General features: G+C 42.3%; 1 protein-coding gene and 1 pseudogene across 1 annotated transcript in view; both read right to left on the minus strand.

The window, feature by feature from the left end:
- The window catches only part of KCNH8 (potassium voltage-gated channel subfamily H member 8), a 388,857-nt gene that overhangs the window by 289,351 nt on the left and 73,062 nt on the right, over positions 1 to 26,444 (minus strand). The gene's annotated exons all lie outside the window — the stretch shown is intronic.
- Positions 7,987 to 9,212, minus strand: LOC105748102 (farnesyl pyrophosphate synthase-like; annotated as a pseudogene).

The following is a 26,444-nucleotide window of genomic DNA, read 5'->3' on the forward strand; positions in this document are numbered from 1 at the left end:
AGGAGATAAATAGCATTTGTAATGAGAACATCAGAAAATGGCCTGGTGTTGCTGATAGGATGAACTATCTAGGTTGAACAATAGAAAATTGCCATTTTGTAGGTGAAATACTGGCAATACATCAAAATAGGCTGTTACTCGTGCTTTCTGGATTTGGAATGAGCAGGACTGGTATTTTCTGAAATAGTCAAAAACTATTTCTAGGAGACCTGTAGGTTCCTAAACACGTATGACCCGTGCCAATTGAGACTTGGATGTGCTCCTTTCATATCGTATCTCTCAAATATTTAATACAACCCTCACACTCACCCTTTACCCAGGGCTGCCATCCAGAGTTGTGCATTTGCACACTTCACAAAGGATAACAACCAAAGGGCTGGTAGGGGGCTGTTGACCAGTCTTATGCCCTAAGATGCCACTTAGCACCCCCCAGGAGGTCCCTTTTTCACACTGATCTGCCCAACAGGTGTTCCTTTTTCTAATTTTCACAAAAGCGCCTTAGAGGCTATTGTAGATCATCTCTAAATTCTATGCAAGCCTGGAAATTGAAGCATAAGATGAACTGGGAAGTCAATGGTGAGGTAGGCCTTCATAGCATGTGCAGATGGCAACTCTTCTCTGTTAGATGGGACATTTGGTTTCCTTATAGCTCAAATCTTTCTATATCAAAAATCCCTCTGCTGAAATTGTTAAGAGATTTTCAGTTCTAGAGTCTGAGTGAAGAATATGGTTGGGGAAATAAAACCAAGAGTCAGATTATCTTCTTGGCAACCAAACAGAGATGACATATTCCAGTTACATTAGGACATTTGCAATCTATTGACTGAAGTTAATAAATCTGTGGGGTGTGTTTTGTTTGCTGATCACATGAGAAGCTCCCGTTTGACCATGTATTTTTCTTTAAAAAACAAAACAAAAACTTTTGTAGCACTAATTCTTCTCAACGATTCTCTTGCTAAAAACAATTTCCAACTGAGACACAGCACCAAACATCTCAAATGTATAATCAAAGATTTTAAAAGCAATTCAGCATAGTGACCTCTGACTTGATCTAAGTATTGTGTATTCACTGTGGGTGTCAGGTCTCAACTCATTGCAATTAATTTGATGTATTGATTTAATATCTCGGGCCAAGTTGTATTTACCTGGCAAGGGCAAGGTGGAAGATGATTCTGGGAGAAAAGGAATGTTTGCGAATGAACATGAGATCCTTCGATGAAACAAAAGCCTAGAGTAAGTAACCTTCACAGAATCAGACCCCAAACACCCATTATCTCAAGGCACAATCTCCCAAATTAGAGCTAATAATGATTCAGCATTGTATTGTTGGTTACTTTCATTCTGTAAAAGAATACCCTGGGGTAGAAAGGAAGCCAAGCAATAGATCTGCTCTTGTAGTCTGGTCCATTAAGAGACCTTTATTTAAACTAGGGCCAAATTACAGAGAACCATTTCACAATAATATCTACACTACCAGAAGTTCTGGAGAAAAGATGCCATCTTTCTTTTCTAATATATAAATTTACTATTACTTTTAAAATGATCTGTTCTGATCATACACATTAAGTACTAAATAAAATGTAATATGTAAAAAAGATAATTTATATAAGGACAACCAGATCATTTTCTATCATCTTTCTTATTCATTCAAAAGAGGTTGTAGATCGTCTACAACTTCCCAAGCATTATGTATAAGAGAAATATACTGAATAAAACACAATCCCTGCCCTCAAATTATGTATTATTTAATGGGGAACATGTATGAACAGAAAGAAAAATGCAGTACATTTTGATCAGTGTCATTATAAAAGTACATGTGCATATTTTATATTGAAATATAATCAATTAAAAAAATAGGATCCCTCATTTTCAGTTAGTACAAGTTTTCCCTATGGTAGTAAATATATATTTTGAACATCATGTTACTGACTGCAAACTAGTTCATGCTTTGGATATGCTTTAATTTGTTAAACATTTTCTTACACTTGTGTGTTCAGATTATTTAAAAATTTTCACTCCTTAACTAATCCAGTAATGGACATCTTTCACATGTGTCCTAAGGCAAATTTCTAGAAGTTAGAAGTTTGGGTTCAAAGGTTAAGAACATTTTTAAAACTCCTGGCACATTATTGCAAAATTGCTTTCCAAAGAACAAAAGCACTGTGCCAAATTACATGTCTACAGGAGATGAGCCTTTTAAAAGATATAAACACAAGTACACACTAGTTCATATTCATATTGACCTTAATTTCATCAAAGTCTGAAATTTTTCTGAATGCAAACAATCTCTTTATTCTTAGGCATAAGTGAATAGATGTTTATATTACATAAAGTCTCAGAGATGATCATTGGTTTTATCTGATTACATCTATTTCAAAATTAAAACATTTTTTTAAAGCAAAAGAAGATACAATTTTTGGTATCTGTAACCAATGACATATTATGCATTTTGCTGTCACTTTTTATAACAACCATCTAAAACCATGTAGCTGGGGGCTTCCCTGGTGGTGCAGTGGTTGAGAATCTGCCTGCCAATGCAGGGGACATGGGTTTGAGCCCTGGTCTGGGAAGATCCCACATGCCGCGGAGCAACTGGGCCCGTGAGCCACAACTACTGAGCCTGCGCGTCTGGAGTCTGTGCTCCGCAACAAGAGAGGCCGCGATAGTGAGAGGCCCGCGCACCACAATGAAGAGTGGCCTCCGCTCGCCGCAACTAGAGAAAGCCCTCGCACAGAAAAGAAGACCCAACACAGCTAAAACTAAATAAATTAATTAATTAATTAAAACCATGTCTGATCCATCTTCTCTCATTATCAAGTCTGGTATCTGTGCTACCTGGTTCTAAGTAACGTGAAATAGTCCACTGTTTATTTAGACTTCATTAATCTTCCGTTTTTAGCCTTTGCAAATATAAAATTGTGATAATCATCAATCACAAGAGAAAATTAGTCACATACATGGAAATCAAGAAAATTCTCTCTCCGGTTTCTATAAAAAACTGGGAATAAAATTCACTGAAACTCTCAAGTTATTAAAACACATTCTTTTGCATCAACATTTTCAACTATTTTTATGTGTGTTAAATACGAATTAATGGCAATATTATTTGCTTCAACTTCTTTCCTACTTTTGAACAACTAATAACAGACAGAAGTAACAGAATCAAACAAAGACCAACATTTAGAAAGAGAATCAATTGTCCCACTAGACGAGGTAATTCTAGACTAATTTACAACTTGAAATGATAAGTGTCATGGAATTTCTTTTCTAAGAAGACACCAAATTTGGAGTTGAAAGATCTGGTTTGGCTTTTTCACTTACTAGCTGCATGACATACAGCAGTTACCTTACCTCTAAGCCTTAGTGCCCTAAACCATGAAATGGTGTAGGACTAAAATCAGTTATTGCCCATAAAAGTGGATAACACACAGTAGGTATTTTGAATATCAGTCTTTTTCATTGGTACGCTAATTCCTTTATCCTTTCTCATAGCCCTTATTAGCCAAAGCAGTCAGTGTGGGGCTTTATTTATAACTTTCCAGCTAATGTTCTACTTTTTATCAATTTTGGAAAATAATGTGATGAATACAAATGAATACAAATGAGCTAAATATACTGGTGATGTAGAACATGAATAAACCTCCATTTTATTTGTCAATGGGGATGAATTTTTTCTAATGAGTCACAGAGCTAGCAACGGTGTGAGGAAAACATTTATCCTATGTTCCTAAATACAATATAGAATCTATTTTATGGTTTCTTCAAGCTGCTTTAAAATTTTCACATCTGTACCACTCTCCTACAAAGGGTCCCAGATGATTATTATTTTTATTTTAAAACTCTCACGTGGTGCAAAATAATCTAGAAATTCTAATCGTACTCCATATGAGCCTAACATGATCAAGTAGAAAAAGTATAGCCTAAAGGTTAAGAATGTAGATTTTAGAGTAGGGATCAGCAAACTTTTTCTGTAAAAGACCTGAGTCTAAGTATTTTAGGCTTTGAGGGTCATCTAGTCTCACTAACACTCAACTCTGTCATAGCACGGAAGAAGTCATAGAAAATATATAAACAAGTATTGTTGTGAAACATTCTTTTCATTCTTTTGAACCATTTAAAAATGTAACCACTATTCTCTAACTCACCTGTTGTTCAAAAACAGAAGGTGAGCCAGACAGGCCTGTGGGCCAGTTTCCAGACCCCTGCACCAGAGTCACACTGTTTGAACTCAAATTCTGGCTTTTCCCTTTGTGACTGTATCAACCTGAGCAAATTAGTCTCCTCCCTCCACTGAGGGGTCTAAGTTGGAAGGATAACTGCATTCATGTGACTTTTAGGGGGTCTGAAAGAGGAATACATGAAAATGCATAGCATTATGCATGGGGGGCTGCCCCACATGGCAGCTCCCCTCCGATTCAAGCATCTTTATTTTCGTAGGTATCATGTACCCTGGAAACACAAGATCCTTGAATCCTGACAGACTTGCACCCAAATCCTGACAGCTGATTGTTAACTGTGTTTCAGCTCACTAAGGTGTCAAGGAGGCTGCAAGTTACCTGCACTTCAGGATTGATGTGAGAACCTGGTTCTCAGACTACACACTGAACGTTTTACTGAGTCTCTGGCATAAACAAGACGTTTAAAAAGTTTTGATTACTGTTATTTTATGCTAAACTCTTTTTCCTAATCTCCATAGGGTGTAGGTAGTTGATATACTTTCTAGGTCTGTACCACTTATAACATGCGTCTGTCTCTGTGTGTATCTCCTGTCAAGCTCTGTACTGAGAACAAAGCACTCATATTCAAACACAACCCATGGTTATTGTTGGGACTTCTTGAGTTCTCATGTATACGTGGTTCCTAATCTGGACAACGGATCGCTTCTAGGAGCCAAAGTTCTCAATAAGGAAAAGTATCATGCAGTACCATTTACTCTCCATCCCCTCCACTTCACTGTGATATCAGAAGAGAATAAAACACTGGCCCATTTGGGGGTGAAGATCACTAATACTACAGAGAATAGAAGCTTTGCCTGCGTTGGGAAGAAATGGGTAAAAGGGAGAATCAAGGACAAGAGAGGCTAAGGAAGAAACACAGAGGGAGGGAGATGTTCTGCCTGGTTTTTGAGATTAGTAGGAAAACCAGATTGAGGCACCCAAAGAGTGACGTTGGCTCCGAAGGGGGATGATGATACTTCCCATGTTATGCTTGAAAGTAAGCAACAAACTCCAGCTAGTGATTTGAAGGAGTCACTGGATCTAATCCAGGCAAAAGGAGCCCAGTGAAGAATCCAGGCAAAGACCTGGAAGCACAGCGGTGAAAACAGACCCGAAGTCTTGTGGTCTAGTGGAAGTTCAGGGATGAGAAAATGGGACACTGTGGATGTTCAGACTGTACATAAACATGCAGATCGCATGCGTGCTGGTGGCGTTTCCTGTTATTGAAAATCTTTAGGGAACATTATAAGATGAGTACTGCGTTTGCAGAGCAATGCAAAACTGCAGGAGGCGCTATTCAGACCCCTGTCTTGTAGTCTCACATGAATGGCACCTGCTAGAGCTTTGCTGAGCACAGCCTGGAAGGCCTGAGCATTAGCAAGTTAACAGCTGCCTTTCCTGCAGAGTGAACTGGTGTGTGTGTGTGTGTGTGTGTGTGTGTGTGTGTGTGTGTGTGTGTGTGTGTGTGATGCTGGAGCAGAAACCTTAATGCTAAATAAAGCATGATGCCTCCCAACGTAACTCGGTTTCTTGGTGCCAAGGCCTTATCAAGACAAGGATTATACAAACTATATCTTCTTTTGAGGGTCTTGGTCTCCACAAAATACCAAGCACGCCCTTGTAACAGTTGAGGCAAAAAGTCTCTGGGTATTCCAACTACTACTGATCAAAACACACACACGCACATTTACACACACACACAAATACATAATAATACGAAATATATGCAGACGTTTTATGAAATAAATACAGTAGGTGCTGCCTTTCCCAAAGCCATCCAGCCAACACTGCTGATTGTTGAAGCACTGCTCAGTACAATCCGTATGCCCAATATGAAGGCTGTAAGAAGTTTTCAAGTTATGCCTTTACAAGATAGTATTTAGTATTTACACTATTGGAATATCTGAGACTGGAGGAAGCTTTATATGGTCAAGAAGCATTTCAAATCGAAAGGGTTATTTCAAAGTATATATTTGCCATTCCTGACAATGTGGTTTACTCAAAGTATCACTTTTCATAGGCACTGAATTCATAATAAACACCCGTGAATATACAAACAATACGCCTCACTTTAAATCACTGGCGTGTACATACACCCAACCTACGACAACAGCACGAATATTTTATGGGAGAAAATAACATAAGTATCTTAAACGTAGACATACAATTTTGTGCTAACTTTAGTTCCATGTCATGGACATAAATATTGTCTGAATCTGTCACCTATGAATGCGGGAGCCCAAGAAACAAAAGGACTTCCAGACTAGATGGGAATGCCTATTCTAGAGGATAATGATTACAAGGAACTTGCAAGTCCACATCAATAAAACACCCCACCTTCCAAAAGCCACGCAGCAAGCCAATGATTTTGGAAGCAGAATCTTACACATGAAGGGCAAGTTATTACATATAGTGAATATACACACCACATTCAGGAATCAGGGAGAAAGCTATCATTCTTAGAAGCCCTTAGGAGGAAAACAGACGTCAAAAACAATGACAACTAGGCCAATCTACTACATGCTCAAGAAGTAGTACCTATGAAGACTTTGCCCTTGAATAGCCTACTATAGCGTGATGGGATAAAAGGATGTCTAGGCTGGGAGCCAGCAGACAAGTCTATGGCCCCACTATGCTACTGATATACTATGGGACCTCTGGTAAGTCACTTAACCTCTCTGTGCCTCAGTTTCCTGTTCTGTAAAACAATGGATTGGATTTTTATGGGCCCCTGCTCTAACATTCTGTAACTCTCTTCTATCTCCTCGAATCTTCTTTCACACTAGCATTTGATTTCAAGAGTTAAGAATAAAGTCCAAACACTTAGGTTAGCATTAAATTCTCCATATTCTGACTACAGCCTTTGTCTCCATCCTTATCTTGGTCTATTCCTGAAACCACATCAATATCCCATTCGGATCCTCCCTTTCTCTCACTCTTCTGTTTTTCTTCCCTCGACTTCAGCTGAACTGTCTTTTACTCCATTCTATCATTTTCCAGAGCCACCTCTGGGTTACAGTTCTATATATCTGTCATCACTATAAGCCATAAGCCCCTCGAGGTCAGAGGCTGGGCCTTATGCAGGGTTTGTGCAGTAACCAGCAACACTTTGCCCAAAATATATCCTTGAGAGTGAATGGTGATTCTGGTCTCGGTAAAACAACAAAAGGTCTGGTTTTACTTTAATCAGTGATATATTTTGTTAAAAGTCAAAACCAAGTGAGCCTTAAGAAAACTCAGTTCCTCTCACCCTTGTTGGAATGAATGCCTTTGAAAAGGAGTGAGAATTAAATGACATTTCAGATCATTATAAATGGTTTATTTATCTTTAAACACAGACTAGCCAGGATTCACAATTTTCAAAGCAAGAAAGGTTCAGGTAAACAAAATAAATGTTACCAGACTAATTATCCACAGACTGCAGAGCAACTTTTAATGAATTACGTTGTCAAGTGATTAAAACACCTAATGGCTGGAATAAGGTTAAATATTTTCTAAGGTGGAACATATAAATGTACTCACCATTGAAATGTGTCAGAATTTGCCTTTATTCAATGTCGAAGAAAAATTGGTCTCCTGTTTGAGTTAGACTACTCTATTTCCCACGTAAAAAAGCTTTACTTTGAAATTACCAAGAGAATACCCACTCCATGCCTATTAGTCTTAACAGAAATCTTGGCTGCCTTTTAAGACTGTTACACATTCTCCTACAGAGAAACACACATCAATAGAAGATGTATCACTGTAGGTCTTCCTTTTCTTTCACAGGTTAGACAATAATTTTTGGAGAGCCGCCCCTCCCCCACCCCGAGTCTCTAGGTGACTTTTTCTGCTTGTAGATCTTGTGTGCTGGCCCCAGGATGGTGGCTGGGGACAGGGGCACAGCATACTGCTCCGTGAGACCCATAAGGTAGCTGTAACTGTCCTCCTTGTGCTGCGTAAACACAGCCGGCAGATTCATCTCCTCGTCTGGCGCCTTCATCCGGGCCACCTTCTCGGCCTCCAAAGTTCTCCTGCAGGATCTGGCACTGGTCCGGAGAGGCCCGTGGCAAACACTGAACCACCAGCCAGCTGCACTTGCTGTCCTGGATGTCAGTGCCGATCTTGCCCATCACACTGGGGTCCCCAAAGAGGTCGAGGTTATCATCCTAAACCCGAAAGAACTCTCCCATCTCCAGCAGGATCTTCCTGGCATCGGTATGCTCCTTCTTCCCGTCAATGTCCACCACATACATGGCAGCAGCTATAGGAAGACAGAAGGAGTAGAAAGCTGTCTTGTATTTGACAATAGATCTGTACCTCTTTTCAGTGAATCTGCCAAGATCCACACTGTCCTGGGGGGCTGTGATGAGGTCCAGGGTCTGTCCGATCTCAGTCTGATAAGGACTCTGTAGGAAGAGCTCGATCAGGTTCAGGTAATAGGGCTGCTCCCAGCAGCAGAGCTTCAGCAGGCGGTAGATACATGCTTCCAAGAGGAAAGCATCATGAATGGCAGCCAAACCTATGCCTGGCTTCTGATACCAGCAGATCTGCCCCCCTCGGGTGAAGAATGCATCCATGAGGTTGTCTGACACCAAGAGGAAGGCTTGGAGCAGTTCCACGCACCAGCCCTCAGTCATGGCCCACCGGAGACTGTCAGCATCTTGCTTCCTGGGCTCCGACAGCTCCCAGAATGCTACCAGCACCGTCAAACCCCGAAGGTACTTACCTCGGATGGCACAGTACTCCAGGACCTCCTTGAGTTGGGCAATAGCATCTCCTGTCTCTGGGTGCCCAGTGTCCTCCTCAGTCAGCACCTTGACAATCTGGGATAAGTGCTGGATGAAATCCTGCCTTTCTGCATAAACGTCCAATTTCTGGTCTCCATCTATTCTGAGGGAGGAGTAAAATACTCTGTTCCCGGATGCCAGTTGCTGATTGTCACTGTAGGTCTTAATCTGCCTTTGTTATGCCCTCTGTACATCACCAAATATGATGTATGTGATTTCAGAGAACTTCCTTTACATTTCCCCATCCCTAACTCTGCATATCTTTTTAGCTCAGAAAGATATTAAAGATTAAAATATTTGATATGAAACTAGAAAGTGATATAGCAGTACAACCTTTAAAAAGGCAAACTTTTTTTTTAAAATTTCCCAAACAAATAGAAGAAAATGGCAAGTAAATGGTGAGCCTTCGAGGAACTGGGCTAGAAGTTTGAGGTTTCACAGTCCTAAATCGTCAAGTAAGAGTAGGAGGCACAGACGACCAGTTATAAAGTGGTTCACCATAGCAATGTGAGTTAGTACTGAATGGCTGACACAAACATTTGCTCTTAGCAGTCAACTTTGAGACCTCAAATGAAAAATAATACAATGGCATCCAATCCCAAAGAAGCACATTTAACTTACAAAATATACAAACTCAGCATGAATGTAGAGAAAGTAAATAAATAAGCAAACAATTTAAAAGAGAGGAAGAAGGTAACTTGACCATTCAGTTGGAATGGTGTCAAGATAAGCTTTTGGAAGGGCTGGGGGGGGAGGGACAGATTGGGAGTTTGGCATTGACATGTACACACTGCTATATTTAAAATGGATAACTGACAAGGACCTACTATATAGCACAGGGAACTCTGCTCAATATTCTGTAATAACCTAAATGGGAAAAGAACTTGAAAAAGAATAGATACATGTATATGTAAAAAGTAAGGTAAGCTTTTAAAAAAGGTATATTGTGGCCCCAAACATAAGGCAACTATTTCATCCGAGGCTATTCAATGTCAGGGAAAATCTGACTGTGTTAGTAAAAAACAGTGTGCAGTAGACTTACTTCATAGACTTACTTCATAGACTTACTTCAATTTAATCTCAGCACAGAATTGCTGAATAATGGATGACGGTTTTTAATGTCCTATGTTTGGAATATCCCCTTCGTTAACTCTCACCCGAGTGTCAAGCAATTATTCAGTGGAATCTTGAGGGCTCCAGGGGTGTCTTCATCTCCCCCAACATCTATGAAACACAGAGTGCTAATAACTCTTCTTCTCCCTTATGGATCTGACCCATTTAAGATGCAGATAGAGATAAAGACCGTGGAATATTTGTGCCAGAACCGGAAACAGAATTGGAGATGTGGCCCCAAACCTTTGTATCATAAAATGAGGAAACTGAGACCCAAAGAAGTTCAGGGATTTGGTCCAGGTCGAAACTTGCATGGGGAGTCACTTGGGAAATCTCAGGACAGCAAATACAGGTCTTTTTTCATTTCCCAGATGGGTTTCATCCTAAAAAGTGAGCTGGAACAAATTGGATGGTAGTCATCTCACTGCAGATTTATCTGTGGTCAAGGCAGAGGTTTCAAAGGCTCTAAAACTATCTTATACCTGAGCTGGAAAGTTCTTCTGATCCACTTACTGTTATCAAAGCTTAGTACATCTATTTTTCTTGGAATGAAGTTTATTTAAAGCGAGAGCTGGTATTATTTGTCACATCATAGGCGTTTTTACAAGGCATTACGGATGTTCTCTGAAACCTTCACTGCAGTTATGTTGATGATTGGAAATGCCAAAAAAATTACCTTCCATACACAAACACACATGCACTAATTCTAATTAGTCAATTCTAGTTCAAGTGGAAGTAATGAAACATTTCACCATCATCTTTTTTCCCAGGAAACTAGAATATATTTTGGCTATGTAAAACACTTTTTTTATTTAAGCATCTATTATTATAGAATAAAGGCATTCTGCAAAAATGGCATTTAGCAATTCTCTCATATCTGAAAATAATTAGAAAAAACCATTTTCTCATGTAGAAATGTAATTTTCTATGTAGATGAACATAGCCGCATTTGGAAGGCAGATAGATAAGAACTCTGAGGAATTCATTGAAGCATTGAGGCTATGAAGATCTACTCAAGTTGCCTGGCTACATCTGTCCTATAATAACGGGATGCTAGTGTTATTTTTTCTTATAATACTTAGAGACTTGGTAAGTACTAATTATTTAATATCTACATATTTTTTAGAAGTTGCAGTCCATGTAGACATTACTAATATTAGCTGAAAAATGAGATTAAACTTTATTTGAGAATTTTATGCATTAGACCCCAGAAGACTTTTCAAGATGTAACAAAGGGAATTGAGAAGACGGAGGGAGGGATGATCCAGGTTTTGGAAGTCCTAAAGCTTTTTAAAACCAAGAGGAATTTTGTAAGAAAAAATATAAATACATTAGGAGTAAAGATGAAGATTCATTTAGGCTGAGAATAATCACAAAAATGACAAACTGTAAAAAGTTGACAAACACAAACGTCATAAAATCCAGAATAATAACAATGGCTGACATACCCTTTGTGATACTTTTCACGGACACTTGGCTGCCTCAGTCTGTTTCAATCCTCCTTTCTCCTCCCCAGAGAGAGAAACTAGAGAAAGCCCGTGCGCAGCAACAGCCAAAAATAAATAAATAAAATAAATAAATTTATTTTTTTAAAAAAAAGAGGCACTACTTCCTTTCAGATGGATTCATGGGGGCGGCACCAACAGGACAGAGGTGCAGAGGAGACATTGTGCAGAAAACAAATGACAGGGTTTATCACCTGTGGACTGAGGGATCTGGTGTGTGGCCTCTGTCAATGTCAACTTCCTGATAGCCCTGCTGTTTGTGGATAATGTTGCCAGCCAGGAATGAGTGTGGCTGAAAAAAATCAATGGCCTCTGTGTAGCCAGGCCTTCCCTTTGAAGTCTCATCCATTTTGGGTACCTTGTTGAGACAGTTCACCTCCTGGGCCTCGTGATGTCAGAAACACCCTTCCATGCTTTCCTACAAACCACCAATCTTCCTCCTGGCTAAAGCACTGCTTAATGTGATACGTCAGCCTTTACTTTTGAAGGCCATTCATGAGTTCCAGGAAGAAACTAAACCAAAATGGTCCAGGCATGGTCCCTGCCCACCGTGCTAAGCCAGGAAGCTGGGTGGTGATGCAGCTCGGAGGCTGGACTTCAGCTGGGGCTTAAGAAACAGCCCTCGGGCATCCTGTATGTGCCAGTATCTATGCTGGTACCACAGTGAAAACAAACCAGCAATGTGTAAGACACCCTTGCCCTCATTAAACTCCACATTCTATGAGGACAGAGGCTCATAAAAATACACAATATTTATGAGGGCAAAGGATGAGAACAAATAGAAAATTTTAATTTAAAATGATGCATTTTAAGACCAAGAAATGCATGGGGAGTTGCCTAGCTCCGTGGTCCTGCTGGGAATCGCTCCTGACACGGGCTACCAGAGGCCCATGAGAGAGAGGTCTTGATTATTAAGAAAACTGGATGTGACATCTGTGGGCCTTTGAAACCTCATCCACTCTAGTGAAGCCAGCTCCCAGAGCACTTTGTGGTCACTTTTGGTGCTTTCTACCTTGTTATGCTAGAAGGAAAATCACAGCAAGTCAGGACGCCTGAGTTCTCAGGCTGACCATCGGTTTCTTCCACGAGCCTCAGTGATGGCTCCTCCAATAGCTAAATGACAGTGGAAACAAGTCAAATGAGGCCTCTCAGTGTCTCAGCAGAAGGGATCCGGTTTCATCTTTTATGTGGAAAATGCTCTGAGCTCCAGGAAGGGAGGGACGGCAAGGTCCCTCCACCCGCGCCCTGCTGCCCCCGGGAATTGCAATCATCATAAACGTGACATCTGGCTAAAGGTCCCAGGTGTAGGGCACTACAGGAAAGCTATGTCGTGGTGTTCAAGAAAATGGTTTAAGACATGTTATGTCCTCCTCCCACCTGCCTTACTCCAATGTATGAAAGGCATGCACCTCTATGACTAAACCAACAGATAAAGAAAAATGAGACAGCTACACACATTTTTTCCAGCTGCTGTTATGCTCCAAGTACTGCTGTTCTAGGTGTATGGAATAAATCAGAGGAGGAAACAGACCAAGTGCCCCTCGTTGGGCTTACATTCCAGTGTCACCGTTGGGGGAGGACAAACAACAAAACTAGTAAATAAGCAAATTACCAAGTATGTTAGAAGGTGGTGAGTACTTCAGAAAAACAATAGATCAGGGAGATTGGGGGGCAGGGTGGGGAAGAGGGGAGATGATATGATTTTAAAGGGTATGATCAGGGGAGGGAGGCATTACTGAGAAAAGTATATTTGAAGACAGCCTTGAGAAGGGGGCCGTTCGTGAGCCCTGTGGGCAGTTGGGGTGCAAGGATGTTCCAGGCAGAGGGAACAGACGATGCGAAGGCCTTAGGGCAGAGACACACCCAAGTATTCACAGGACAGCAACAAGGGCAGCGTGACGCCTCACCGGGGGCAAGGGAGAGCACAGTAGTTCTGTGGCTTGAATTGTGTCTCACCAAAATGCATATGCTGAAGTCCTAACTCCCAGTACTTCACAGTGTGGCCTTTCTGGGAACCAGAGCCACTGCGGATGTAGCTAATTAAGATGAGGTCATACTGGAGTACGATGGGCCCCTCGCCCACTAGGACTGGTGTCCTTATAAAAAAGGAGAAATTTGGACAGACATGCACACAGTGAGGCTGCCAGGTGAAGACTGGCGTGATGTGGCACATGTCAAGGTCCCAACAGAGTCTAGGAGACAGGACTGGAACAGATCCTTCCCTGATGACTTCAAAGGGAACACAGTCCTGCTGACACCTTGATCTCAGACTTCTAGCCTCCCAAACTGTGACACAATACATGCCTGTGGTTTAAGCCACTCAGCTTGTGGTACTGGGCTCTGGAAGCTCTAGCAAAGTAATAGGCAATTAGGCCAAAGCGAGAGTAAAGGGGCAGATGATAAAAGGTCTTCATGCAAGGACACTGGAGGTGAGGTCATCATAGCATCTTGAGCAGAGGAGTGAAATAATCTGCCCAAAGGCTGAGTTCCAGAGCACTGCAGTTTTATGAAGTCTCAGAAAAGAGATGCTGAGAAGGAGCCACCAGTGACGTAAAAGGAAACCCAGGAGAATGTGCAGCGGGGAAAGCCCGTGGTACTTTTCTATCTAAAAGCATAGTCAGATGGTATGGCACACGCAGCTCACTGCGGGTGGATCGGGGACAGTCACTGAAGAAGGAGGACAAACAAGTCCATCAACTTCCTCCAAGGCATACGCAAGCCAGTGAAGCCTAAAAAAACCTTTTAAGTCCATGGGCTTCCCCATGGTTCGTGGAATTTGACTTTTTTCCCCTAAATTTGACATTTATTGATCAGAAGAAAAAAAAGAAGATAATGGTAAAATCCTGGTTTTGGTGTGCAGGTCTTCTATTTGTGCTGAGTAAAACTATTATGAATCACTAAACAGGGCTCTTGAAGGTGAATCAGAAACGCCAAGGGTCTCAGAATCTAGTTTGGAGATTCATTCAGAAAACAGCTAATTCACTCAACTCCAGGGGCTCCTAATACACATGGCACAGATTCTTAAAAGGGAGTGCTTAACCTCACTTTGCAGCAACTCTGCTTCCCTAACTCCCCATCTGTACGGCCTCATGCAACGGGGAGATTGCTGGTGAAAGCCACAGCCCTAAGCTGAATACATAAGGTGACTGAATGTCAACCCAGAAATCCCATCCTGACAGACACACAGAACAACTTCAATACTCCCAGCTCCTGTCATTCAAAAGTCCCCATAGCCCTAATAGACCAGACTGGCCCAGCCTGCTCCCTGCAAGCACTGACGCTGAAGCCAGTCAGCCTGGGTTAGAATCCTAGCTGGGCAGCTCACTACCTAAGGATCTCGAACTTGCTTGAACTTGAATGGCCTTGGGCTTCGATGTACGTAACCGTAAAACAGGGATGATAACAGAACCGACTTCAGAGTATTGTAATAAGGATTTACCGAGTCAATAGTTGTCCTGAACCTAGAACATGCCTGGCACTCAGTAAAAATTATATAGGAATCTCTTAAACCCATAAACAAACAAGTATGTATTTTTCCCGGAAGAAGATTTTGATGAACAAACCAAAAAATAAAAAGGGCTAGAAAAGTCTTCATATAGTGAAGAGAAACTTTTCAAGGTTTTAAAATATTTGCCTCGAGAAAACAATGTGTACATCAATAACGACTCCTGGCTATGCGTGTGCGCTCACCTGCTCACAAAATCCTCACCTACTTTAAAAGTTTGGACTAGACAGGGGCTTCCCTGGTGGCTCAGTGGTTGAGAATCTGCCTGCTAATGCAGGGGACACGGGTTCGAGCCCTGGTCTGGGAGGATCCCACATGCCGTGGAGCAACTAGGCCCATGAGCCACAACTGCTGAGCCTGAGCGTCTAGAGCCTGTGCTCCTCAACAAGAGAGGCCGCGATAGTGAGAGGCCCGCGCACCGCGATGAAGAGTGGCCCCCGCTCGCCGTAACTAGAGAAAGCCCTCGCACAGAAACGAAGACCCAATAGAGCCAAAAATAAATAAATTAAAAAAAAAAAAGTAACAAATGTTCAAGTATAATTGGTGTCTTTAAAAAAAAAAAGTTTGGACTTGACAGGTTTTTATAAACTGTAGAAACGGAAGGTGAAATTTCTCAAGCCACATTAGCTAAATAAACTGAAATAGAACACTTTTCAACAAAAGCAGATGATTTCCCCCAACATGAATTAGCAGTGATGATAAGTGTACACAAGCGAAACGATTAGCCTTTTCAGGCGACGGACAGTGCTGGGACCACAGGAATCCCTCATCCAGTCCTCACAGCAACCTCAGGAGGTGTGGCCTGCTGTCACTCTCTATTTAAACCTGAAGATACGACAACCTCAGAGATGTTAAATGTCTTCTCTACCCTCACACAGCTATGCGTGGTGGAAAAGCAGAGCTGGAGCTCTTTACCACACTGCTTTGCTCACCCCAAAGCCTTCCTTCAGCCTCTGCTCAACCTGCCCTGCAACTCTGGTTCTTCCGCCCCTTCCCGGGCTCCCCACACCTGGCCTGCTGCCCGCTGCTGCCATCCCCGGGGCCCAGCGGAAAAATCAATCCTGCTGAGATAACGGTTTCCTTGAGAACAGCACTCTGACTGCTGGGGAAACTGCAGAGAACACAAAAGGGGTTCCTCTTGTATCTGGGGCTTTGTGCTTCCTGGACGGACAAGCATTTCTATTCCACTGGGGAAAAAGAGGTTTTACAAAAGGGCACGTCCATGAAGGTGGCAGGTAAACTAACACACTTTACTGGTCTGGGGAATTATGATGATTGTTAAAAATTTTGAGGCTGTCAGTGACAATTACTCATTTTCCTGAAGTTAAAAACCCCCTGTGGTGAGAGGGGCGGGGATCATGGATCTGCAAAATTCATCAAGACTGCTGGTAAATATTGACCATCATTGGGAATTTCTATTACGAATATCTGCCCTTTCAACTCAATGCAGCACCACTTGAATTTCATCCAAAGTTACCTGCATAAAGTAAACAAGCTTCATCACCCATGTAGATGGAGGCCAGCCCACCTCAGCTGGTGCTACCATCTCTTTCTATTTTTTTCTCCCTCATTCCCCGCCTACAATGGAGAAAACTGGCTCAAAGAGCCAGCCAGCTAAAGGAAGGGGCAAAATTTGATGGGAAAGTGATAATTCAAGTTGTTTTGTGAATGATGGGTAGATCCAGCAGGTTCATTCAACACAGACAAATTTTATTAGCAAAACTGCTCATTCAAATTACCAGGGGAACTAGGTTTCTGAACCCAAAAATGGTTCATTCCAAGCATGCCCATTATTCTAAATTTCTATTATTTTCTCAATTCCCAGTTGGATTCTGCTGCCTTCAAAGGCGGCATTGCTATTTGCAGTTGCTGACACTCGCTAGCGATGGCTCATAATTTCATCTAACGGTGGGACAACTAAAAATGTGACTGAATTAGCGACAGCTGTACTCCATCCAGCCACAAAGGAAAGGCGGCAAAGCTGGCGTGGAACCACCTTCTGAAGGGGGATACACAGCCTCTCTGAAGAAAGGAGAGCTACCAATAAGAACGCCCATCCCTTATTTATTAGTTTGTTTTTTGAGGCAGGGAGAGAAGAAGTTGTGTAACTGTCAAGTAATTGTTACCAAATGGAAAAACAGGAGTCACTTGGGGTCAACCAGGGAGCATTGACTAGGCTGAAAAACCCCCGACGAGATCGGTATTTGGTAGTCAAACGACAAACCACAAAACCACAATACATGGTGGGATCATGGAAAAGAGACAATTAAATCCAAGACGTGTTGAATTGTCTGCTCAAGCTTTCACTCTGCGTTAGCGTACCTGAAAACGAAATGGGCTGAAACAAGCTGCTTTCACACCGTGTGGGCCTAATTACCTTTCAAGACTGACATATACAACCTTACCTGGAAATCCAGGTCCTTCTAGTTCTCCTGGGTCCCTGTAGCCTTCCAACTGCCTTCCGCTAGCATCCCACTTCATGCCAGTGTGCAGTGCCAGGAGTTATAAATAAACCTGCTGCTACGGCCCCCAGTAATAACCATGATTTCCCTAAAAGGCATGCAAGTGTCAAGTTGTCAACTTAGTTTCTGAACCTCAGTGAATGCCAGTGCACAATTTCCAGGCGTGGAGAACTAGCCTACCCCAAATAAACATGCCTGGAGAAGAGGAGAGCGATTTAGCTAAACAAGCAGACTCACTTCAGGGAACTGGGGTGGTAGAGCTCCAACCTGGATGCTGGCCCACACTCTCTGGGGAAGAGAAAGGAGGAAGAGATATGGCAGGAGGCGGTAACGGCAAAAGGTGTGTGAGCCTCCACAGAACAGATCATGGGCGTGTGGGCCTCCAGTGACAGTGGGCACAGGCCTTGGATGTTGAACCAGTGATCACAAACTTCACCCTGGACCAATGACAGGCCATTGTCAAGACCAAAATGCTCAGCATAGAAGACACATTATGTTACGGAGAACATGCTGGAAGCGAGAGATTCCCTCAATCATAAGAAAGTGGTGGCGAAGAGGACAGGATTCATGGACCTCGAGATGATCATACTAAATGACGTAGGTCAGACAGAGAAAGACAAATACCATATGATATCACTTACATGTGGAATCTTTTAAAATGATACAAATGAACTTATTTACAAAACAGAAACGGACTCACACACATAGAAAACAAACTTATGGTTACCAAAAGGGAAAGGCTGGGGGAGGGATAAGTTAGGAGTTTGAGGTTAAGCAGATGCACACTACTATATATAAAATAGGTAAACAACAAGGTCCTACTGTATAGCACAGGGAACTATACTCAGTATTTTGTAATAACCTACAGTGGAAAAGAATCTGAAAAAACTGAATCATTTTGCTGTACACCTTAAACTAACACAACATGGTGAATCAACTATACTTCAATTAAAAAAAAAAGACATAGGATTTGGAGTCAGATAGACCTAGTACAATCACCAGCTTCATTATCTTCTAGCTCTGTGGCCTGGGAACATATTTGAGGCCAGGTGCCTCAATGCAGAGCTTGAGACAAGGATTAGGACATATCTAATTTATTGAGGGCTGACTCTCAAGTAAAGCCTATAAGAGAATGAGAGGAAGAGGAGGACTGAGAATGGGAGAGAGAGCTAAGAAAGGACCAGGTTTCTGGTGAAGCTTCTCCTCAACCTGATCCACAGGAGCCTCTGCAGGGTGAACCGTCCTGTAGAGTTGTCCTTGCCTGAGGTCACAGGAGCTGGCTTTCGTGGGTTCGTCACTGCCTCTGGCTCACAGGTGGAGGGGAGGATTAGGGAGGGTGCTAACCTCCTGGGCAAGGCAGCTCCCGTCGCTGAGGGCAATTATTTGAGGAGGGAGCCTCTGTCAGTTCAGCAGCCAATGCTTGGAGCAGCCGTGGGATGGGCCGACAGCAGTCTGGATCCAAGCCGGATATGGAAATCATACAGGATATAAAGTGCAATATAGATAATTACTAACTGTGATGAAAGGGTACCTGTGTAGTACCCTGGAGCTGAGGCAGATCATCTAAGGAAGATAAACTTGAAGACAGTGGGGTTCAGTTCACCAGAGAGCACAGAAGGATGCTGGTTTGGCCGCGATGGACAGGGGCTGGGCTGCGTGCAAGCAAGTGGCCTCCACTCTCGGGAGTGTGAGGTGCAAGCGGGGCCAGATGAGCAACTGATGCTGTGGGTGCAGGTGCGGGAAATCTGGGGGCTGGGGGGAGGAAGGGAGTCACGTAGGGGCTCTGGTTTCAGGGTGAAGACAGCTGTGGGACTGTTACGGTGAGACTAAGGTTGCAGGTTTGCACAGCGACCGTGTCTGGGGCTCGATGCGTGGCGGGCAGGCTTCAGCAGCCGCCCTGGCGCTCAAACCTCCCTCCTCCAGGACCACGCTGCACGGGCAGGAGAGCATCTTCCTCCCGCAGAGCCCCCTGGCGCCCTCTACTGGAAGTCCGTTATCACGGAGCACGTATCAAACAGCTCGCTCAGAGCCATGAGGCAGCAAATCGATGACTGACCTAGCAAAGTAAAGGGGATCTGGATGGGGCACCAACCAAACCCACTCTGCACAGTTTTCTCCTCTAGAAAATAGGAGTAACATCTAGTATATTGCTGTGCAGATAAAAGATTTTTTTTCCAGTGCATGATACAGGATAAGTACTCAACGAAGGCTATCAATTGCCATTCATATTGTCATTACCGTGTGATGACAAACCATGGAAAGAAACGGTGGGTTCCTCCTCCCCACTGCTTTTAAAAGTGCCAAGCATCCAGGCTACCTCCAGCACTGCTAAGAAGAGGGCTAACTAGAGACCAGTCTGCCCAAAGCAGGAGATATGAGATTCTTCTTGGATTTCCTACCGAGTCATTTAGTCCCGGTAGGATCCCCTGGGAAGGAAAGTAAAGCTGTGCTCGCCTTTTAGCAGATGAACAGAACAGACTGGTGAAACTAAGTCATGCTCCTGGAAGGTGCCATACTAACCAGTACCTTCTTGCTGTCAAAACAAAGCTCACACGGTTTCTAGAGGGCATCCCTGGCTGTCTAAAGGTTTATCCTCACCTGTACACCCTTCACCACTTTTAATCAGTAGTTTATAGGAAGATCCCCTTATCAGATTTATAGACGCATAGATGGAAGGGAGAAGTAATATAGATAGATGTGGGATAAAAAGAACATGAAGAGGACATGTGTTGCCCAATAGAAGCAAAATCATTATTCGTTCATTTTTTTTAGTCCTATTAATGATACTGCCATGATGACACCACTTAATGAGCTTTAACTCTGTGCCAGGACTGTACTAAGCATGGGACCAGAGTCATCGAATCATCGTAACAACCCTATGAAGTTGGTATTACTGTTACTCTCATTTATGGGACGACGGGGAATGTCAAGGGAGAAAAAGGACTCAGTCGACATCACACAGCTACGTGAGGAAATGCTAACCCAGATCTGTCTGCTTCCGGAGGCCATTGCTCTTCATTACTATAGTGTATCTGAATCCGGGACACGTGGCCTTGAAGGGTGGCTCTGCTCTGCCATTCCCTGGCTGTGTGAGCAAGTCACTTAACTCTCCAGGCTTCGATTTCCTCATGAGCAAAATGAGGACAATAGTAGCATTTCCCATAGGGCCATTGTAAGGATTAAGGGAAATAATATTGTAAAACACCTGGCAGGGCGATGGCTATGCAAGTGTTCAATAAATAGTAACCGTGGCTGATATTAACAATCATCATAAATTAACTTAGGATGGCAAAAGTCCAGACTCAAAAAGATTTTGCCAACTTTGCCCCATGGACCACACTAAAATTATGATATTTCTAGGAATAAAGGCAAATGCCTGCACAGGGATTCCAGAGTCAACACGGTACAAGTATAAGACCCGGCTCAATGACAAAGTTAAAGGAGAAATTCATTTAACAAATATTTATCGGCTGCACCTACATTTTGCAGACACCATGCCACAGGCTGAGGACACTGCAGGAAACCACAAAAATAAAACAAAATCCCAGCTCTCATTGAGCTCATGCCTTTGTGGGATATGCAAAGGATGAAAAAACAAACAGGTAAATGCAGAGTCTGTCAGATAGTGATAAATGCTGTGAAGACAAATAAATCAGAGTATTGGGATAATATATGGGAGAGGGGGTGATCAGCAAAAGATTTTCTGATAAAAGCAGTCAGAGATGTGAGTGAGTGTGGGCCTGTCAGAAGGAAGAGTGTTTTTTATTTTCTGTGTAAAAGTTTGGTTTAATTTTATAGTTAATTGAAGACATATTATTTATTTCTTTATTTAGCAGTACGCGGGCCTCACTGTTGTGGCCTCTCCCGTTGCGGAGCACAGGCTCCGGATGCGCAGGCTCAGCGGCCATGGCTCACGGGCCCAGCCGCTCCGCAGCATGTGGGATCTTCCCGGACCGGGGCACAAACCCATGTCCCCTGCATCGGCAGGCGGACTCTCAACCACTGCGCCACCAGGGAAGCCCCATGGAGGGGATTTTGATTTATGTTCCAGCCACTGCGGGGAGAAGAGACTGTTGAGGAACATGGAGGGGCGGGGGGTAGTCGTCTGTGCAAGAAGCATGATAGCCTGAACTACAATGGGAGCAGTGGAGTTGGTAAGAATTTGTTGGATTCTGGAAGAAATTTTTAGTTTTTAATTTTTGTTTTAAAGAAAAGTTTGATATATTTAACAGTGGTAAGAAACAAACTTCTGTTTATCAAAAGACATCATTTTTTTTTAATTGAAGTATAGTTGATTTACAATGTTGTATTAGTTTCCGGTGCACAGCAAAGTGATTCAGATATATATACATATCTGAATATGTGTGTGTGTGTGTGTGTGAGTGTGTGTGTATTCTTTTTCAGATTCTTTCCTTTTTATTTTTTAAAAAATCTTTATTTTATATTGGAGCATAGTTGATAACAATGTTGTGTTATTTTAAAATAGAGCCAATAGGGTAGCTGATGGTTTAGATAGACAATGAAAGAGAATGGGAAACACCAGGGTGACTTCAGGTTACTGGCCAAAGCAACTGAAAAAATAGAGTCTGGTTTAATGACATGAAGATTAGGGGGTGGGAGGAGATTTTTGGTGGGAAGGTACAATCAAGATTTGGGTTTTGGGTATTAAATTTGGGATACCTACTAGACATCCAAAAGAAGACATCCAGTAATTGGCTGTATATGGGTCTAGAGTTCAGAGGAGAGAGTTGGTCTAGAGATACAAAGGTGAAAGTCCTCAGTTTATAGATTTAAAACCCTGGAACTGATAGGATCACAGGAGTGCCTGTGGATGGAAATGAGGACAGGTTTAAAAGAGAGTCCTAGAAAACTCTGCTGTTTAGAGCAATGGACAGGATTGAAAGGTTCTATTGGATACAACAAAGGAAAAGATGCTGTTTAATTTTAAATGGAATGGATTGCTTCCAAAGAAAATGGGGTCCTGTTCCATGCTCACAAGGAGCCCCAGTTGACAGCAGTCAGAGATACTGTAGGGGTTCCTCCACTGGATGGGAAGAAGGGGTAAGTGACCTCCAAGCTCAAAGCCAGATAATTGACTAGGAATCCAGAGAGATCTTTAGTTAAAGGCCTACACTTAACAAGCTCTGTGGCCTTAAGCGACTTGTGAAACTTGCTTAAGCCTTCAGCTTCCTCACTGACAAAAGAAAGGAGCTGGATAAGATATTCTTTAAAATTCTCCCCTGACATCTAAAAGTCTATAATTACCGGGTATCCTTTTTTGTGCTATTTAACTCAGATGTTACACAACCCAGCTATAAAAAAATCCAAAGTGATTTAAGAAATCCAAAGGGTTGCTGATTTGCTCAAAATTAATTAATTAGATTCTTGGAATCTGACAAAGCAAAGCCTTCCCAGGTAGGTCCTGAGTTATCTTTGCCAGAGCACCTGTTCACACTTACCCTGAGTTGATACAGCTGTATTTCTGTGATAAGCCATGTCAGCGCAAGAAAATTTAGCTCAATTCAAATAATATGAGCCTTGACCATGAAAAAAGTACAGTGCTGGATGCCTGGGGACATGGGAACAGGCCTTCTGGGTCCTTGCAATCTAGTTCGTAGATGGCCAGAGAAACACTTCCAGTGAAGGGGAGAAAAAAAATGACTACCCAGAAATATAGAGTGATGGATGCAGAAAATCCAAAGAGGAGGTCGACCGTGTGTTGGAAAGGTGGACTTAGACAGAAAAAGCCAGTGTTCACATTGGGGCTGGGAGATGAATAGGGTCTCTAGGCACAAGGTAATAGGAGCCTTGGAATCAGATAGGTCTGGGTTCCAAACCCAACTCTCTTCACTACTAGCTGTGGGCCACTGGTAAGATTCTTCACTCCTAAACTCAGGCTAATACCTTCCTGTTAGGGTAGTTGTGATGAAAAATGTGATAATTATATGGAAGATAATACCATACTGGCATCTGAGAAGGAATTAATAAACCCTAGTTATTAACATGTGGGTAAAGAAAGTGGTCTTGGAATCCCAAGGAAGATACAACATGAATGAAGTTCATGAGTCCCGTATTCCCTGACCTTGACCTGCTTGCAACCTCTCTTTCTCATCTTGTTCTGGCTACTTTCCATCAGGACTGTCCTTGTTATCACGTGGAGCTACTTACCAAACCAAGTATAACTTATATTAAAACTCATGTTCTCCTACATTCATACATATATCACCCAAACAAATTCTGCCCTATCTACCTAACACTTGTGCTATTATTTGCCTCTACTTTTCCTTATCTAAGTTCTCCCTTAAATACATTTATTTGATTAAAATATTTTATATCACGATTTTAAGTGGAAATCCAACATGACTTTCCATAAGATGAAGAGAACTAAAAAGTAGATGCAATCTGAAACCCATTTAAATTGAATTACAGGTACTGTTGTCTGCCATCGTCTTTTAAGTCTGGGGCCCTACTGGCTATGTGTTAAAGAATGGGGGGAGGGAATGGTTAACTAGCAAGTGTGGACACAGGGGTTAAAGATGTGTTCACATCAAACTGAAGCCTTCTTTTCCTAAATAAAAGTACTGAAAGACAACTGGGAAGAGAAAACTTTCTCACTGTGTGGTTCAATATTACTTAATGTTACATCTGTATAGTGTGCATCTCAGCAGGGGTACAGAGCCTTCAAGAACCACTGTCTTGGTTCCCACCAGCCTGCTTTTCTCTGCTTGTCACAATCCTTCATGACTTCCATTGCTCCCTCGAGCACCACCTCCTCCATGGAGTTTCCCCTTTCAGAGGTAAGCTCTCGGCCTTTACATCAAAGTACTTGGGGTTCAGAAAACCCATTTGGAAATACATCACACACTTCCTCATGACCTCTGTTCTATGACTGTTATACTGGCAATTTGCCCTTGCTTTTTAAATTACTGTATACATTTTTTTACACCCTCCCCAATATAAGTCATTGTGAATGCAGAATCTGTCTTTGCCACCCACGGTATCTCGCTCCGACACACCTTGAAAATGGTAGGCGTGGGACAAAGTATGTAGAAAAGTGTGGTCAATGGAAGCACCAAGTACGATGGCCGTATTGGAGAATGGAGATAATCTAGATGAAGACTAAGAATACTGACATTAACTAGGTATTTTTGAAATAAAAATATTTGAATATTGGGCAGTAGGGAAACGTCTTCCTGAGATGATTTTGGTTGCATATGGCTGTGAAAGAGGAAGCTGTCAGCACTCACAACAAAGTCACCATGTTTTGGGGATCCAGCAAGAAGAGGGCCCCATCCAGGCGTTGCTGTCCAAGGAATCTACTGCCAGGTTCTTGCCAAGGTCCTTTATCTGCATCTCTTGTTTGACTCTCTGGGAAACGTGAATCACTCCTCTTTGGACATGTGTTTTTCTTATCACATTTTTAACAATAGGTACATGAAACTCAGCCTGCTGCAACATTAAAGCAGCCATTTCTCAACGTGTCAGAACCCACCGCAGTGGAATTTCAGGAGTAGAAAGACAAGCTTGAAGAAAGCAATATGGAAAGCACTGTATTACACAAAAGCGGGTAAAGTATTCAAATGAATCCTCTCTCCTCTTAGACTTCACATGAAATTGGAAGGACAATTGCATTACTTTCTACTAAGCCCTGTGTGATAATCAAGACATGAATCATCACAGAGCTAGGTGTACGGTCTGCGAGGATATAATTTCATTTTATGCATTTGGGTAATGTCACTTTAGAGAAAATGCGATCATGGGAAAAGAAAGCAAGTAGAAGGAGAAAGGAATCATAATTGAGAGCCTGGTGCCAAGGCCGTTCCTTGCCCCTTTCTTTCCATTTTAAAAGCTGATGGCAAATCTCTTCACCCACAGAATGTAAGAGGTTTTCTGAAAAATAAAAGACAAATTCTGAAAGGGACTTTTGTTAAAGCAGGAAGAGATCTCAGAGATTGCCTGGTTCAAATTCCATACTGTACGGACAAAACAAAAGAAGACCAGAAAGGAATGTAAAATGTCCCAGATCACTCAGTCACTTTTGGCAAAGGGAGGTCTGGAATGCAGGTCCCCTGAGCCAAATCTCTAGCTTTGGCCTAAGCAGTGCTTCCCCCCAAGGGGAAAGTGCTTCCCCCCAAAGCTCTGAGCAGAGCTCAAAGCCTGAAGCCTTCTCTCCATTTCAGCCCAGACTGTAGTAATAGCGAGAAACAGGAGTGTAGTGACACAGGTGACAACTCATGAGATACCTGCAGCTCTACCACTAGCGGTTCTGCGGGTCCTTAGCAAGCATGTTGTTCCATCTGTGACATCTCTCCTTGACACTTGTAGTGAACAGGCAGCACTTACTTCCCTCAGGTCTCATGCAACCACTGACAATGCATGTCCCTAAGCAAAGCTGCTTTTTGTTTGGAATCCAGCTGCTTTTGTACTGAGAGCAGACGTGAAGACACAATCGTTTGCTTACTTCTGCAAGGGAATTTCAACCTCTTGGAGAATTTGAGACAGTCCACGTGACTGGTTTGAATGGTTTTCATTGGAATAGCCAATCTCTGGGTAAGTGTTTAATAACTTTCTAAACTGCCAAAGGTTAGCAAGCTTTGTTTGCAGGAACCCACTCTGTTTTCAAATGGGTGAAGTCTTTTCTTAAATATGTCAGCTTTACTTTCTAGATGAATATACTTCCTTGACCTCAGGAAGTATAATGACATTGTGCCCAAGACATACAAATTATTCCTCTTAAATGAAAAAAGCGCATTTTAGTGATTTACTTTCATTTGTAAATGAACTTCGAAACATGGAAGATATTGGTTTGCTTGTGATGGCAATCACAATGAATCTTTTAAGTAAAAAGGCATACTGCCTTAAATTCCAAAGAA

This window comes from Orcinus orca, chromosome 5 (genome assembly GCF_937001465.1).
Source record: "Orcinus orca chromosome 5, mOrcOrc1.1, whole genome shotgun sequence".
Lineage (NCBI taxonomy): Eukaryota > Metazoa > Chordata > Mammalia > Artiodactyla > Delphinidae > Orcinus > Orcinus orca.